The sequence below is a fragment of the Aulostomus chinensis genome, chromosome 14 (assembly GCF_037954235.1).
Source record: "Aulostomus chinensis isolate RoL2024-O1b breed Wild chromosome 14, RoL_Achi_v1.0, whole genome shotgun sequence".
Taxonomy (NCBI): domain Eukaryota; kingdom Metazoa; phylum Chordata; class Actinopteri; order Syngnathiformes; family Aulostomidae; genus Aulostomus; species Aulostomus chinensis.
In genome coordinates, this window is record NC_141333.1 from 17,378,134 (window position 1) to 17,396,797 (window position 18,664).

At 40.3% G+C, this 18,664-nt stretch overlaps 1 long non-coding RNA gene across 1 annotated transcript; it reads right to left on the reverse strand.

The window, feature by feature from the left end:
• Positions 1-668: 668 nt before the first annotated feature.
• Positions 669-4,644, reverse strand: LOC147249978 (uncharacterized). Its single transcript, XR_015119229.1, has 3 exons — positions 4,501-4,644; positions 3,335-3,467; positions 669-2,774 (listed from the first exon to the last, which is right to left on the reverse strand). It is a non-coding gene; the product is annotated as an uncharacterized LOC147249978 (long non-coding RNA).
• Positions 4,645-18,664: the final 14,020 nt, after the last annotated feature.

Sequence of the window (18,664 nt, forward strand, 5' to 3'; positions counted from 1 at the left end):
AGAGTCATCTAAATTCACCGTAGGCGTGGCTGAGTGTGAATGGTTGTCTGTCTCTATGTGTTGACCCTGCGACGGACTGGTGACCTGTCCAGGGTGAACCCTGCCTCTTGCCCAAAGGCTGCTGGGATAGGCTCCCCCTGCCCTTAATGGGTTAAGCAGTGTAGAAAATAGATGGATGGAACTTTGATCGAGACCTAACTTGGACATAAGAGTTGGACTCATTGGAAATGTCATCAAGTACACTTTTTTTCCAAAACAGCCCTTCCCTGCATTAATAGAACTAGGGTTGTGTTGCACATTGGCTAAGAAAAGCTGTTGAAAATTCCAATATGAGTGACATCTCATCCAACACACGTCTAGGTCAAATTCATAGGTTTCATTTTTTAAGTATACTGTGTGTGAATTTACTGGCCTACATGTTATTTTCTATTTACAGAACACAAGCGTGCTGTAGTTTGTTTGGTTGAGTTTAATCAAGTTAGTAGCATGATGGAGGAGGTCATATCACCTGTGTCACAGAATTTCCTTTCAAGGTGGCTATTGCTTCAAGAAACATTCAATCTGGATGGATGGTAATTTTTGTGTTCTGAGTCTTGGATGTTGAACTATTCCTAGAAATCCTTGGTTAGTCATTTTCAGAATTATCCTGTCAAGGATATGTGTGGGCAAAGTGCTGGCTGCTCAGTGGCTAATATAACACTCAAGGCCACACATGTTATGTACACCCTTATTTTCTCTTTCGTAAATATCGATTTCCCAAACATCTCTTTACCAAAAGAAACATTTGTGCCCTCACAGAAAATGTTACAAGAAAGCTTGTTTTCAATTGGGGTGGCCCAAATGTTGAGGCCAAAATTAGGATGAGTACTGTCAGATAGGAAACCAAAAAAAAAAAAAAAAAAAAAAATCATGTGAGATTTGTTTTGCTGGACTTTGTCTGTTCTATTTAGTTGCAGGCTGAGATTCCAGAGCCAAACTTGAAACAGTCCAATGAGCTACCACGCTACAAATCACTTACACCTCTTGAGGCGTTGACCTCTTGATCCGGGCAAGGGTAAACTTACCTAAAGACAAAAACCAATCCTTTCAGCAGGGACAGCAAAGGCAGAATCCCTGGGGAGGACCACAGAGTAAGAAACTTTCTCTCAGGACAGACAAAGGTGGACCAGATGTTCCAAGTATAGCGCAGATCAACAGAATCATAAAATGCAAAACATGTGAGCTCAACTATTTAGTTTCACATTCCTGAAAAATGAGTTGTTTTTTTTTTAACATGTCCACTCATTTCCAGGGGAAGGCATCTTCATGACAGATGCAGCCGTAATTCTTGCAGTTGTCAAACTGGTCTGTGCTCTCCATGTTGTTGTTGTTGTGTCTGTGTCTGATCTCTGATGGTGTCAGTCAGCGAGCAGCACATTTGTGAACCGAGGCAGCAGAGACCTCCTTAACATACGTTGGAGGATGAACTGTCTAGCTCTCTTTGAAATTGCTGATTTTCATTGTCGACTTTTTTTCTTTTAGTGGCACTCTTCAAACCTGAGGATGTCAAGGCTGACACCTTCGGGCAAATTCGGACTCATTTCTCCTGACCACTGAACTGATTTGCAGAATGTGGGTGGAAAAATAGACCACTGCTAGGATGCAGAATATGATTGAACCAGCAGGCTCAGACAATGGAGCAAAGGAGTCGGACACAGAAAACGGAATTTTCACTTAGCGGCTCACAGACAATGCAAATGATTCGTGAAAATGAATAATTGCTGGGACACATACGTGGTTGACGATGGCAAGCCAACCAATGCATACTGAATCTTGCCACCTTCTTAAGATAATTGCCTAAGTCATTTTTTTCAAGAAAATCCAAAAAAACTGGAGACAAAACATCATCAGGAATTTAATTAGGCAAAAACTTTTCTGTCAAAAAATGACTGGCTATTATTTTAAGAAGGTGGCAATATGGAAAACTGAAAATGACCACAACCTTTTCATACTTTGCTGGTAGTGACACAATACATCTATTAATATTATCCATCCACTTATCCTGGGTCCGGTCACAGGGGGGGCAACAACCTAAGCAGAGAAACCCAGACTTCCCTCTCCCTGGCTATTTTTTCCAGCTCCTCATGGGGGATCCTGGGGCGTTCCCAAGCCAGCTGAGAGACATAGTGTCTCCAACATGTCCTGGGCCTTCCCTGAGGCCTCTTGTCATTCCAATGTTCCCTGAACACCTCCCCAGGGAGGTGTCTGGGAGTCATCCTGACCAGTTGCCTGAGCCCACCTCATCTGACTCCTCTTGATGAGGAGGAGCAGCGGTTCTACTCCGAGCTCCTCCCATATGATGGAGCTTCTCACCCCGTCTCTAAGGGAGAGCCCAGCCACCCTCTGGAGGAATCTCATTTCAGCTGTTTGTACCCACAATCTTGTCCTTAAGGTTATTACCCAAAGCTCATGACCATAGGTGAGGGCAGGAACGTAGATCAACCAGTAAAAAAAGGGCTTTGCCTTTCGGTTCAGCTACCTCTTTACCACAACGGACCGATGCAGAGTTCGCCTCACTGGCGGAGTCCAACCCTCACTGGAAACCACTACGACTTACTGCCGGCAATGCAGTCCGAGCTCTGGCACACATTATACGGCGGACCGCCAAATCAGGCCGTCCAATATCCCATACTCTCGGAGTACCCCACCATACACAGTGCCGACAGTGCACCGCTTCCCTCTCCTGAGATGGCAGATGATGGTCCAGAATCTCTGCCAAGCCGTCCAGAAGGCTTCTGTCATGGAGGATACACAAAATTCCTGATTCAACAATGTAACCCAAAAAACTTTGGGGATTCAAGTGTACCAATGGAGTGTCTGTCTGGTCCTCACCTTCAAAATATTTCTATGATCTATGTGCTTTGTAGTATTTCTATTAAATTTGGGAACCAAGAATGTATTCAGTCTTATCTCTATGGAGAGGATTATCACCGTGACGGTGTTACCCACTGTCTGCTGAAGAAAAAAAACATCCAAAAACAATTTAGTAAATAATTCAATGCCACTGACACTGACTAGAGTCCCAGTTCATTCATGTAGACCTGATAGCTGCTGAGCTACAGCTGGATGTTCCTTTTTAGGCAAGCCTAACCTCCAGCTCCCTTACGAGTTGAGAGAATATGGACCGCGGCTGTGTATTGGCATATTACTGTGAACTGTGTTCCTCCCTTATGAGGGACCCAAGCCGAAGTGTCCACCTGCGGTTGAACATTGAATGTTGTCTTTTCTGTGTTGCCATTTGTTCTCGATTTTGAAATTTTAGAAAACGTACAGCTCATCGTGTAGTCCAACTTACATTTCTCTGCACAGTGTTCCCTAGAACTGAGCCCTCGACAGGGCGTATTAGTCCTGGACCTTGGGTGTCGGAGGACTCCATCTTCCATGACTCCCTTTGATCCAGGTGGGTAGCACCTATTCTGTGACCCGGCCTAAAATGAGACAAGCACATAGGTTGGACTGGAAGCTGCTACAGCTCTGTCAGGAGTCAGGGGGTGAGGCATCAGAGTCCTTTGGAGAGCCTCAGAGTGGGGCCCTATATATTAAGACCCACGTATTCTGTGAGGATTAAAGTGTTCTGATGAATTTCCTGTGTGGTAAGGCTAAACTGGCAACCTGCCTCACCAGATACACCACGATGGAAGTTTCAGGGTGGGTGCACCCCCATGTATTGTCTAGAGGTGTGGTTTCTGTGTCCCTCACTGGCCGAATATCAACATTCGTTTTTGTCATCGCCTTCATGGCTGCGAGGACATCATGAGGCTCTGATGACACCTGAGGCTGCTCATGCTCTGCAACCGCCTCTTGGATCATTAGCTGAAGTTCAGTGGAGAAATACTTCAACCCTCCAAAACTGCATTCCTTTGTGGTTTTGATACAACCTTATATTTTTCCACTGCTGTGGGAGTGATGTTGACAAATGTCCCTTATTGTCAAGTGTTTTTCCCCTTTAAGACTTAAACTGCAATTCCCCCACTTGAAAAGGTAGCTTGCTTCAGGAGATAGGACTGTATGTCACTCCAAGAACAAAATTCGGCTCTCTTTTATTTTGAAAGTTGTCCAAGTCTGTAGAGGTGAAAAGCCTGAAATACAAACAAACAAAATACCTTTAAAAAAGTAACCCAATTACAAATATAAAGCAAACTCAAATAATTTGTTACTCCTAGAATGAAAATAAGCAGAAACTACTTACCTTTTAACCCATTAGACATTAATCTAGAACACAAGTAGAACTAACAACATTTGAAGCGCCCAAAAAACTTAAAATACATTTTAAAGCACTGCTCAATCATGATTTTACCCTTGCAATCTTCACCAGCTTACAAAAAAAAAATGTAAACACACATTTTTAACTCACATGATTTAGGTCACATTACTTTCCCCGTGCATCACATTTAAAACTGATTTAATTTTATTACAATACCAACGAAGCCTATGGGGATACAGGAATGAACAAAAGCTCACCGGCTCCTTGGTCCTCATTGAAGCAAGCTGTTAGTCCTGCAGTCTTCTCTGCTCAAGCCACGTTTGTATCCATTTGTCTCACACGCTGCTTGCTCCCAGTCTCCTTTGTTGTGAGTGTGAGTGAGTGTTCTCCAAGCTCCCTGATTACCAGATCATCTCCACCTGGTGAACTTAGTCTGCTACTGGGAGCCACACCCACACCTGATGCACCCAGGTAGAGAGCAGCATGGCTGCTGCTCAACTCAACACTTATTTAAAAAGTGGTAGCATCTTAGTGAAAGTGTTTTCTCATTTTTTTGGTGAATTCTTTAATCATCGTTTTATGATCACTGTGTTTCATAATTCAAAGGCATATCTAAAATGTCATCCTTGATGACTGTATGTCTATTCACTGCTCCTATCCACAGTACAACCCATCACTGTGTCACTCTGACTACACTTGCTATTGTCAAATAACACAAGAATCTGCTGACAGAATGCAAAACAAAGCAAGAACTCAGAGTAAATGACACCTCTGTGTGTGTGTGTGTGTGTGTGTGTGTATGTCTGTGTGCAGCCAGTAATATTACATTAATTATCTTGTCGATAGGCAATCTGCATTCCATCTACTCTGCAAGGTATAAAAAGATTAGGGATTTTGTTCCATCATCTTTAATTTTCATTCAAAGCGGAGAGACAGGAGGAAATGCCTTCCAGCCTGTTGTAATCTGTTGTTCAGATCCCTGTTCGCTTGTTGCTGTTGTTGTTGTTTTTCCCACGGCAACCCAGAATGATAAAATTATTATCTATCTTGTGATGATTTCTATTTTCTATTAGCCTGGAAACTAAACTAATGTTTATTTGCTCTCACAGAAAGCCCCGACCCCCCCCCCCCCCACCACCACCACCACCACCACCACCACGTAGACTAGACACATTTAAACTAAACAAACTAAACAACAGCTTGAGACCTTCCTGAGATATATATATATATATATATATATATATATATATATATATATATATATATATATATATATATAATATTAATAATTATATAAACACTCAAAATGGAAAAGGGCTACAAAATACCCTCTAGGGGGAAAAGTTAAAGAGGGTGAGGCCATTTATAAGCACAATATTCTAATGATGCTCTCCAGTTTTAAATATAAGTACAATTTGATTGAATCATAAGAGAGGAAGTGTACTCTTTGGAGCCTGTCAAAAACTTGAAGAAGCCAAATGTATTAAAATGAAGGAGCTTGGAAGTATCATACTAACCAATAGGGGCTTTGACAGCCAGCTTCACTCTCACACTCTGGCAAATAACACAGCGTTCAAATCTTTTTATATGGCGTCTGAACTTCAGTTTATAGGTGAGGAAATAATTTCTCTTTTGGCAAATCTAGACTCCCTCTATTTTAAAAGACCTAAAAGCATTAGATGACCCTATGTAAGTTCTCTGAGTGAAACGCGACGCCTTTACTGATGTTCCTCTGGGGCATTGGATCACGTTTTGTGAGGTTCCCGTGAAACAGAATAGAAATGTGTAATTAATTTGGAAGACAAAAAGGTTTCAGCTGTTCAGCATGATCCACGTCAATAGGGGAATGAATCCTAAATCCCAGAAAAAGATACGTCTTGTTGAACATCCAGTTCCCTCATCTTGAAGTCAGTTTTTTTTTCTTTCACCCTCAGAGGTCAGAAACTACTTTGACTGTTTTTGAACACTTTTGATTTTGCGTTTATATACCACATAAAAACCATGTTTATCATCCCTATGTTTGTTGGTTTTTCAGCACTTCGTATATGATCTGATCATTATTTTTCACTTTCACCTACTTTATCAACATACTGGGCCAAAAGATACAAAAAAAATATTTAAAAAATACTATACTATACTATACTATACTCATTATTACGATATACTACATTATGATACTATACTTATTACAATAAAATCCACAAACATACTCAATGAACTGTTGCAAATATGAACATGCAATGGTTAAAGTTGAAAAATATTTAACTATATACAAATATTTCCCGTAGAAAAAAATGTTTTTACCTTGTCAGCTGCAACTCTTCAAACAAACTGAGCAAAATTATATAGAGCTACAATATTGCTCTGTATTACCAGGCTTCAAAATAGTGCAAATTTAACTTAAGAGGTACAAACTGAGATGTAACCAAACTATATAGAAATATAAATTTTTGTTGTTTTTTTGGGGGGAGGGGTGTTTGTTAGTTTAGTTGTTTTTTTTTTAATCAATGCCACTCTGCAAAGCAGTTTCTACTCTTGTCAGGGTCGTTTCCTGTTCGCCAAGGCTCCAGACAATGGTGTGGCTGAGCTGACTCCTCCTCCTGCTGCCTCTCTGGGAAAGCCTCCGTGGAGAGGGTCTAAAATTCTCATTCTCTGGCCTCCTACAACAATGTGAATACTCAGTTTATAAAATAAAAGCTTACAAGTAATATTACAAGGAGCAATGGGTAACATGTGGAAATAAACATAAACTATAACCCCAAATAAACACTAGGAAAATCAGTGTATCCCTCTCTTTGAAATGAGTATGAGAGTTCACTCATCTTCAGATAGAGAGAGAAACAAAAGGCTAATCATCTATCTGTCTATCATTTCACCCCTGATTTATGTGCACATAACCCTACCTAAATATAGAACATCATATGCATATAAAACATGGTTTCAAACACTTAGAAAAGAGAAATAAACAAAACAAAAGCTTTAAATATTCAAGTATGCCTTACCACTCATTGCTGGTGACAGACAACAGGTCAGTCACCTCATCATCCTCAACGCCATTCTCCTCTTCGCATGATGAAGTTGTAATAGGCTCACCCTCTGCGTCTCCCTCTTGAAAAATAAACTGAGAGCTTGAAGGACATCTAGTAAACGTCTCATTTTCTCTTCAAAACACGCTGTCTTCCCACCCCTTCTCGTATGATTCAGGCGTCTCCCCCATCAGAGTCAGCCTCTCCGGCATACTCATCAGGTAAAGTAGTATCAGCTGATTCTGTCACTCTTTTGCCTTTTGTAAAATGAGAAAAATTCATGAATGTGTGAAATTATGCCCATCCCGCTTTTTTGTAGCGAAATACTTTTAAATAATTGAAATTGAAAATATCTTGCTCTTGTATCTGTTTTTGTTTCATACAAAGTTGTGGAAACTTGATTCCATGGGATTGGTACTGTATGGCAAAGATTCCATAAGGTACTGCCACCAGTTTTTTTCGCTTGTAAATGAAAAGTACACAGTTCTTTATTGATTTTGTTTTTGAACCATCTGGTTTGTTTTATAGATGGTCCACATACTGAGTGTGAACCTGCAATCGTGTTCATTTTTCTATTCCATTGCTGCAGTAAGGCTCCAATTAGTTAGCCGTATTGTTGCAGAGTGCATACTCGTCCATGCACGTGTTATTTGTGAATATGACATAATTCTACTTTCTTTATTTATAATCTCTTTTACAAACATTATCCCCATTCTGAACATTTGTTTCCAGAACATTGTGGCTCCACCGCTCAGTATATTACAGTTAAGCCGTAACGGTTGTAAAATTTGGTCATTGTTTTCTGGAGGTCAGAGCTGAAAGTCCAGTCAGCTTTGCAGTGCCTCTGTTAAACAGGCAGACATTTCAGAAAAATATCTTTCATAGGGAAAAATTGTGAGGGTTGAACTTGTAAGAATGGAAACAGTCTTTTTTCAAACATAGAATGAGCCTTTTCCAAATGTCTACAAGAGAACTATTCTTTGTTGAATAGAACTGGGAATGAGAGAGGCCTTCAGTGATAGATTCATATTTTTCAAGTTCAGCTATTTTGCACCGTCTGAATTATACTCATTATATACAGTAGATATGTACATTTGATTTTATCTTCCATTCCATATGAATTTGAATATGTCTTGTTCATATTCCTCATAAAAGGTTTCTGCAAGCGTTGGTAGTGTTAATATGAGATACATAAACCGTGGAAACTGGGACACAATCAGTGCATTTACCAGTATTGTTTTACCACAGATGGCCAATTTATTCCCCTGCTGGTTTCATTATATGGCATTTTTCATAGTAAGGTTTCAATCCAGGTATTTTTGAAAAGGGATCCTACCATTGATAAAGTTTTGCAAGGACAGGTCATCTGGTCTTAATTAAAGGTTGTATCATCTGCATACATTCATATACTTGAATTTATACCATGTATTTGCAGTCCTCGGATGTTTTCATTTGATCTTATTCTCCCCGCCGATATCTCAGTGGCCATGATGAATAGGTACGGAGATAGAGGGTGTCCTTGTTTCCCTTCTCTTTCCAGAGTGATAGGTTTTGAAAGGTATCCGTTGTTAATAACCTTACAGCACATTACTTTGATCCATGATTATCATAGAATCTTCAAAGTTGAAGTAACTTCAACATCGAGTGATAAATTCACAATTAACTTCATCAAAGGCCTTTTTAAAGTCGACAATAAAATCAAGACTTGCCTTGTCTTCTGCATCACAGCGCTCGATTATTTCAAGTAACTGCCTAATACTATCGGATATATTTCGTCCCTCTATGAACCCTGTTTGATCGTGATGTACTAATGGTGGTAATTCATTTTTAAAAGACATTATTGAAGAGTAAAGTTCATCTTCTTTTATGAGGCCCTCAAACAATTGCTTTAGAGCATCAGTTAATTTCACATGATTATAAGTAAAGACTGGATCTTCTCGAAACTCTTCCTTGTCTTTGGCTAAAAGCATGTCTGTATTTTTTTTTATTAATTTTTCTTTTTCATTCATTATTTCTTCTGGTGTAGTTAGTATATTCCCATCATCCTCCATGAGTCTTGGTGTATTCTTCTTGGAGTTATTCCTTTCTTGTAAATTTTAAAAGAACGTTTTGCGTCTTTCTCCCTTTTCCATCCACTCTGCTTTGGATTTATAGCATGAAATGTTAGTCCTCTCATATATTAGTTGTTCAAATTCTTTTTGTTTTTGTTCAAGTTAGTCTAATGTATCCTGGGTAATGTCTTGTTTCTCAAGATATGTTGTCAATATTCCAACATCTTTTTTTTAATATTCTCTTCTTTTAATATAATAAGTTTCTCTCTGTATGATGCAGTTTTAATTGTATGCCCTCTAAAGGCACACGTAAGGCCTCCCAAACTGCACGTGGCTGAACCTACATTATATGAAAAGAAATCCATTATAAATTCAGAAGTTTTTTCAAAATGTGGTCCTCTAGTAGTTCATTCATTCATTCATTGTCTTCCACTTATTCCTTTCTATTAAGGGTCGCGGGGGGGGGGGGGGGGCTGGAGCCTATCCCAGCGTCTACGGGTGAGAGGCAGGGTTCACCCTGGACAGGTCGCCAGTCCATCGCAGGACCAACATACAGAGACGAACAACCGTTCACACTCACAGTCACACCTACGGTCAATTTAGAGTATCAATCAGCCTCGTCCCCTCTTGATGTCTTTGGACTGTGGAAGGAAGCTGGAGTACCAGAGAGAACCCACACAGGAACAGGTAGAACATGGAGACTCCACAAAGAAAGATCCTGTGCTTGAGCTGGGACTCGAACCCGGAACCTTCTTGCTGTGAGGCGACAGTGCTGACCACTGCACCACCGTGCAGCCCCCTTTAGTAGTTTTTGATTGAATTTCCAATATCCGCTGCCTCTTTGGTGTTCTGTCATTCCATGATGCAGTGATGTAAGTTGAGAATCAGATTTCAAATTGTCTTAAACCATTAACTCTCGATACCAGGGGAAACGAAGTAAGAAAATAATCTATGCGGCTACTTTGATTTTGCCTTCTCCATGTACATCTTTGTAATTTGGGATTTTTTAGCATCCATATATCAACCAAATCTTTCTCATCCATCCATCCATCCATCCATTGTCTTCCGCATATTCCTGTGAAGGTTCGAAGCCTAAGCCTATCCCAGCGTTCGGGCGAGAGGCGGGGTTCACCCTGGACAGGTCACCAGTCCATCTCAGGACCAACACATAGAGACAGACAACCATTCACACTCACATTCACACCTACAGTCAATTTAGAGTATCAATCAGCCTCGTCCCCTCTTGATGTCTTTGGACTGTGGGAGGAAGCTGGAGTACCAGAGAGCAGGAACCCACGCAGGAACAGGGAGAACATGCAGACTCCACACAGAAAGACTCCGTTTCCGAGCCAGGACTCAAACCCGTAACCTTCTTACTGTGAGGCCACAGTGCTGACCACTGCACCACCGTGCAGCCCCTCTCTCATCCATTATTGTTCTTTATGTGCACATGGGTGATAATTAGCTGTATTGTCCCCTTCACGATCTATTTCCCTGTTTTGGACTACATTGTATTCTCCAACCATATTATCATCACATACAAACTTAATTCCATTCATGGCTTTGCTTATGTCTTCAAAAAAGCTTGTTTCGTCACTATTTGGCCCGTATAAATTGATCAGACAAATCTCTTTGTCTTCAATTATAACTTTCAAAATGATCCATCTTCCATGAGGGTGTAGTTCTAAATTCACCATATTAATGTCAAAGCTTTTATTTAATAAAATCATTACACCTCTTGTGTTTTAGAGACCATGGGGGGGGGGGGCTGAACCACCCCATTGCTCTCTCCAGAGAGCCTCATATGCTTCAAAAACATTGATACATGCAGTTATGTCACGGGTGTGTCAAAATGACAACAAAAAAGCTAGAGATGTTGTAAATGTAGCTGGAAGAACAAAACTTTTTACACGTTAAATGTTTGATTTGTGTATTAAAACTGAATTATATGAATGTTTCTCCAAGCGCAATCAGCTTTTAAAAACAAAAACCCGGGTACTGTAAGAGCCTGAAAAGATGACAAATACTCTACTGGCTACCAAAATATCAGCTCATCTTTGTCTAATATACTACAATATTAATGTAGAACCATCTTAAGATAAGGTGAGAAAAGAGAGGTTTGAAATGCCTCTCAACTGATGGAGCCAACGATGCTGCTCAGGCACATTTCAACTTGTCCACTCAGTCAGGCAGAGATGACAGCAGCTATCGGCTCACTGCCTTTGGCATTAAGCCAAAAATAAACCTAAGTTTTGTGTTTTTTCCCCCAAAACACCCTTCTGCTCTTCCTCTGATTGGCTCTGAGCCTGATCCAGCTCACTCTCCCACTCATCTCTAACCAATCAGAGGCAAAGTTGGGCCATGGGTAGGATATGCCCCCTGTAGATCTACTTCCAAACTGTAAAGGCTGACACTCAAATGTTGATCCAATTCTATCCATCCATCCGTTTTCTACTTCTTATCCTGTTAAGGGTAGCAGGGGGCTGGAGCCTATCCCAGCAGCCTTCAGGCCAGAAGCAGGGTTCACCCTGGATGGGTCCCCTGGGCCAACACATATTGACAAACAACCATTCACACTCACAGTCACACCTACGGTCAATTTAGAGTATCAATCAGCCTCGTCCCCTCTAGATGTCTTTGGACTGTGGGAGGAAGCTGGAGTACCAGAGAGAACCCACACAGGAACAGGGAGAACATGGAGACTCCACACAGAGAGATCCTGTGGGGTTAGAACCTGGAACCTTCTTGCTGTGAGGCGACGGTGCCAGCCACTGCACCACCGTGCCGCCCTGTTGATCCAACTGCTAGCATTAATTCTAGCGGTGCTAGTCTTGCTACTGCTAATGCCACTTTTGGTTCTTCTTTTGGTCAAAGGAACCAATCGTGCTAACATCCAGACGGGCCTACAAATATACGCCATCTCTGTGACATTCTGTTGTGGTTACTGTGTTCAACTTGAATGACTTTTACAAGGGTCATACTGCAAAGCACCTATAACTGCATGCAAGATGAAAACCCTCCAGTGGCTGTTCACTTTACCATAAATTGCAAAGTAACATGCAGTTCTACTTAGCAGTGCAGCTATCCTCTTGAGTGCTTTCCCTCATGTACTACTAATAAATGAATGAATAACATGGCAATTAACTTTGCAATGAAAACACACCAGGGTGTATGGGAAAAGAGTACAGCTGAAAAAGCTGGAATGTAAGATGCATCACAAACACTAGACTGAATACAAGCAGACAAGGCCTTTAAAAAAATTGGGTCAGTAAAATGTGAAAGATGCTGTCAGAGAATAACAGAATAGCATGACATGAAAACCCCTTTTACCACTGACAAGCAGTGGCTTAATGTCAGCAGTAGCATTTCCTAGCAACAAAAGATGTAGATGTTTGCCTGCCAACTGATTTTGGCAATCACGGATCTATTTTGGTGGTCCTGAAGGAAGAGTGCAGTATTCTTGTTTGATTCTCCTGTCTGAATGAGCTCAATCACTCCTGGAACTGGGTCATTAGTTACTCTTTTTTTTTTTTTTTTTCCTGTGGTGCATTTTCAAAAACACTTCATTCCTACAAACAAAACAGTTAAATAGATAAAGCACAAGCTGTACATCATTCTCTACTCTCACCACACTTATCGCATGGCCTATAACAGTTGAGCTTTCTTCTTCCCTCTCTGGGTGACTGCTCCTTCCCCTGCATGCACTCCCCTCCCTTTGTCTCCTTTATTCCCCTCTTCTCTCTGATCCTGTCCCATCTTTGTCCCTTTCTCTTCTGTCTGTCCTCATTTTCTACCAAGTACTATTTGATTTTAGCCGGCCCAACTGCCAAATGATGGATTTCCCTTTATCCCCACAGCAGGATTTTGAAATGAAAACATTTATCAGAAAACCATGGAGAGCACAAACAAACCAAGGACCTACTGTGATGTGGAAAATATTGAGTCACTATGCACTGACGGAGTAATCTGCTTAAAGAATAGGATGTACTGACTCACAAGTAACATGAGACAATGTGAGACTACAGTATGTCATGGCTAAATCATACACACTGTGATACAAAGTTATATTTACTGGCTGGTGACTAAAGATGTCAAATAATGTGTTGGATTGCTTTACATACACATACATACCTTGGATGGATTGAAATGTGTCATCAGCGACGAAGTCTATACATGAAAGAAAAATAAAGTTGTTGCAGAAGGCTCCATCACTATTTGTTTGAATCAAAGCTTTCTATGAATATGAGCGCAATAATAAAATAAGATGTGTATTGGAGGGTCAGCTCCCCTTGACACCAATTCCAACCACGTAAACCACTCGTTTAAGTATTAGCGGGGTTTGCTGGCGATCGTTGAGTGCAGCGAGGATGACATATTTTTGTAGGCTAATCCCAGAAGTGAGCTCCAGTTCCCTAAACCTAAAATTGAATTTTTGAATTATTGCAGAAAGTAAGTGGAAGCATAAATGCAAACAGAAGTCAGAAACTAACATTGTAATGTTCGCGTAAACAAAGCACCCTGTAGATGTGTGACTCTGTGCTTCTTCTGTTTTTGTTGTGGGGACATTTAATGCCTGCAACAGCCTCTATAGTCTCGCTTAGCAACCTGTTAGCAACCAGATTTTTTTAACACACAAAAACACTTCAAATTAATGGAATTCATGACACATAATAAGTGCTTTCTAATATAGAACAAAATTTCAAATACCCTGAACTAGTGTGTATACTGGTCATTAAACTCACTGAACAAATCCCACTGACCTTGAGATGAGGGAAGCAGATTTGGAAGAATGTTTACCATGTTTGCCATGCCACTATGTGAAGCACCCTGCTTATGCCTGGCCACTCTCAAACTAAATGTGAACTGTAATTGAAGTAAAACTGATTTCATGTTGTTCTCAAGCCTGAGAAATTCTGTCAGCAGTTTTATAGTTCAAGGCTTCAAACTGTGATAGAATGAGAAATGTTTTCCCCTCAAACCTGTGCAGTCTCATCTTTTTTTCTTTTTTTTTTTTTAGTTGAATCCATTTCCTCTTCCATCTTTTCTGCCCTGCAGCTGTACCTCCAATTCAGAAAAAAAAAAAACTGCTTCAAAGTCGCTAATCTTATTTAGGTCCTTTGTGTGCATCCTGTTTCCTCTTACTACTGTTGGAGCTCATATTTCTCCAAAAGCTTGTTGTCATTTCAATTCATCGTCAATTACTCCGGCAGGGTTGTCTGCCGTTTGTCTCTGTCAATTAGAATGTGAGAGAGTTTTCAGACGTGACAGCACATGTGGGGCAACAGCGAGGCTGGACAAGCTGATCAGGTGCAGTCGTATTAAGTGAGGCTTTTTTAAAATTTCTTCTTGTTTGTTCGGTCAAATTAATTTGATACTGTGAGAGGTTTAGTGTGTACCTGTGACCATGTTAGGCCTAATATTCTAATTCTGTTACTAATGCAACCACCCCCACCTTCCGCCCAGACTATGAACCATGAAACAGCACTTTTGCGACACAAGTCTGTCCATTCAATTTGTCACATCACAGTCAAAGTTATCCAAATACCTGCAGCAAGACAAAGGTGTTTATCAGATGTATGGAAGCGGTCTCTTGATTATTTAATTAAAACAAGCTAAAGGCCGACTAGAGTGGTGAAACCACATTATATTTGGATTTTGAAAGTAGGAACAGACCGTGTTCGCTGTGTGTTGTGTATGTGGCCAGCAGGTGGTACTGTGGTGTGAGTTACAGCAGTTTTACAGCAGTTGCCAGAAAGCAGGTTGTAGTGAATTACAGCTGCTGTTATTGTGAAGTTGGTAACAGCATGTAATACATGTTCCAGTGCGCATGTCTCTACTTGTAAAGTGTCACGTCACTTTTGTTGTTATCTGGCACTATACAAATGAAACTGACTTGACTTGACTTGGCATGTTCCATTAATACAACACTGTGGTGCAAATATCGTTAATGTGTCCATAAGGGCTTGCTAAAGAACACATATTATGTACACTATCTGAAGACAACACAGTGTGTATTTGATATAATTCCAATTATGGTTAGGTTTTCGTTGTTGTTGTTGTTGTTTGTCTGTTTTACATCAGCCTTACTTGAAGTAGCCTGTAGTCATAACAACATCTGTAACCACTAAGTGGTGCTATGACTTAAATTCAGTAGACATCTTCAGATTGAGGCTATCACCAAGCGTGTGAAGTTCATAAAATATCTGACTGTGTGGAGTCCTAAAGACCCTCAGCTGGTGGCATTTGTCCTATTTTTATAACAGCCAGAACTATTTAAGAGTCCTTAGGTCAAATGACATGAACAGTATTGTGCAAAGGAAATTCAATTTTTTTTTTTTTTTTTTTTGCTTTTCTCTCTCAGGTAAGGAAACATCTACAAGCCACGCGCTAACCACAGCCACCATATCATTTCCTGTTTCCACCAGGACAAATTAGCAGACAAATGCCACTGGAAACACCCCTAGCAGACATAATTTTTTTGATTTTTTTTTTCTGGTTTGAATGTTGTTGTCTTTTAAATCTCCATTGCTGTGTCCAGATTGGCCCAAAATGTTCTAGATTTCTACCTTGGCTAATACTGCACTCCTTCATCAAGTTTGTTAAAAATATGTTTTCATAGTTTTTACCTCACCCTGCTGAAATTATGATAAATGACACAGAGAAATGTTTTTGACTTTTTTTTGGGGGGGGGGGGGTTATAGGCTTTGAACTGATGTTCAAATTTTGCTCTCACTCCCCCTCTCTACTATCTGTGTGTTTTTGGACACATTTCCTCACCCATCTCTTCTCCCCTACGGCTGTGCCTCACACTCAGAATAACAGCTTCACACCAGCTAATCTTATTTAGGTCGCCTGCTAAAGTGATTTCGTCTCCATCTAACTGAAGTAGAAACCATTTTCGAATATCATTGGTAGACGTATCTGGACTTTATTCATGTATTAAATGAAAACAGCATTTTTCTTATCCAAACATGCAGTATTATGGAGGCCCATCCAGTTTGAGGACTATATAGATTCTGTATTATTCACATCCCCTTCCCTCTCTTTTGTTCCTTGTTAAGACAGGCAGAAGAGCAACCGTCAGTGGTTCCCCTCTCCACCAGAGTGTCTCTCTCTCTCTTTATTTTGTTGTCTCCCTTCCTGTGGATGGATGGAATGCTGTGACACTGAGGCTCCATCTGCTGGACAAACACACCATGTATCATAACATGAGTCATCAAACATAACTACGTATGACTCATAGTTAACTGATCATTTTTGCTTTTGGCTGCCTGGTAGCGAGGCCATGAAGGGCTTACAAGTGCATAAGAATGAACCAGCTTTCAGCTTTATGACATTTTGCTTTGTGTCAAGTCAAACCAATATTCTATACAGTTCACATTTAAAATAATAAGATTATGTTCTTGACTCTCTTGCCTCATATGAAATTAGTAGTTGTTTTTTTTCCAAACATTCATCCATCCATCCATTTTCTACCACTTATCCTGTTAAGGGTCACAAGGGGGCTGGAGCCTATCCCAGCAGCCTCCGTACTCAAGCCAGGGCTTGAATCTGGAACCTTCTTGCCGTGATGCGACAGTGCTAACGACTGCGCCACCGTGCCACCTTCAAACATTCAAAAAAATATTAAATGAATTAAAGCAGCAACGGGAAAAAAGTAAACAAAATAAACTCAACGTGTCCAAAAAGGAGTAGGAGAAGAGGTCTAGACTTACAGAATTCTACTCCCTTTGCTACTTATTAACTGCTTGTTATCTTGTTTATTTGCAGTTCACTATTATATCCTATGATGCTGTTATTATATCACATGTACATATAAATGCATACATAAATACACACATACACATTCGCTTCAACTTAAAACTATTATAAATATATCAATTTACCATCATATGTTATGTTACAAGGCGGCACGGTGGTGCGGTGGTCAGCACTGTCACCTCACAGCAAGAAGGTTCTGGGTTCCAGTCCCGGCTCCATCACAGGATCTTTCTGTGTGAGTCTCCATGTTCTCCCTGTTCCTGTGTGGGTTCTCTCTGGTACTCCAGCTTCCTCCCACAGTCCAAAGACATCAAGAGAGGACGAGGCTGATTGATACTCTAAATTGACAGTAGGTGTGACTGTGAGTGTGAATGGTTGTCTGTCTCTATGTGTTGGCCCTGCAATATTATATTGAATATAATTTAAACCCACAGACACACACACACACACACACACACACACACACACACACACACACACACACACTCTCACATGCACACAAACTCACATAAACAAATCAAATCAAAGAAACCTGACACAACAAACTTCACTTTTATGCAGTGTAGCAACACCAAAATACTGCATTGTGATTGTGTGCCTCAGTGATATTAATAATAATAATAATGATAATAATTATTATGAATTTTATTTATGTGCCTTTCATAGTTAACCTTTGGCTTTTGAACACCAAAATCTTTTAAGTGATTCCCTCAAGAACTTAATGATATATCACCATAAAAATATTTGTGTGCGTGCGTGTGTGTGTGTGTGTAAAAAGAAAGATCAAAAATGTAAGCCAGAGGTTTCATTACTCAAAAAAATGTACAGGGAAGTAATGTGTATTTGTGTCATGAAGTGAAGTAACATGTACTGTTCTCTGATAACCACTTCTAAATGGACAAGATTGCAACACTTGATAATCAGTTTTATTCATCAGGACACAGACATAGAAATCAGTGGGTTTCAATCAGAGGATTATCTTTCCCTCCCATGCTTTCTCAAGGTGCAGCAGACAAAACAATCTTTGGAGGCGATGCTTCTCCTTCCTCACTACCACGAGGTGCCCCCCCCCCCCCCTTCACTACTGTACTGGCTGGGGAAATGTGTGATATGCTCATGGAGTTCTTCAAAATATTGCATTGACCAGGGTGTTTTAGATGCTCTGATGTGCACAGTGCTGCTTCAGTGTCTTCTCCACCATTTACTGATGCATGTCAGCACAGCCATGTGCCCCGCAACTAATGGCCAGTTTCATAAAGAAACTGAATAATCGCCATGGCGATAACCCTGTTGACCATACAGCATATTTCACTTTCACATCATGGCACATAAAACTAGTTGATTCAGTTGATGGGAAGGTTTCAATCTCCAAGTTGAAGGAGATGCATGGTGTTCATGCAATAAGAAATAAATTAAAAATTAAGTTTATGTAAAGAGTTTAAATGAACATGTTGGATTTGGAGAACACACTTGAAGCTTTTCATTGCATTCAATAGATAATGTTCTAATGTAGGACTCTGCTTCCTTTTGAAGGAATAGATTGTTTATTCAAAAGTTGGCCAAAAAATAACATAAGGTTCTGG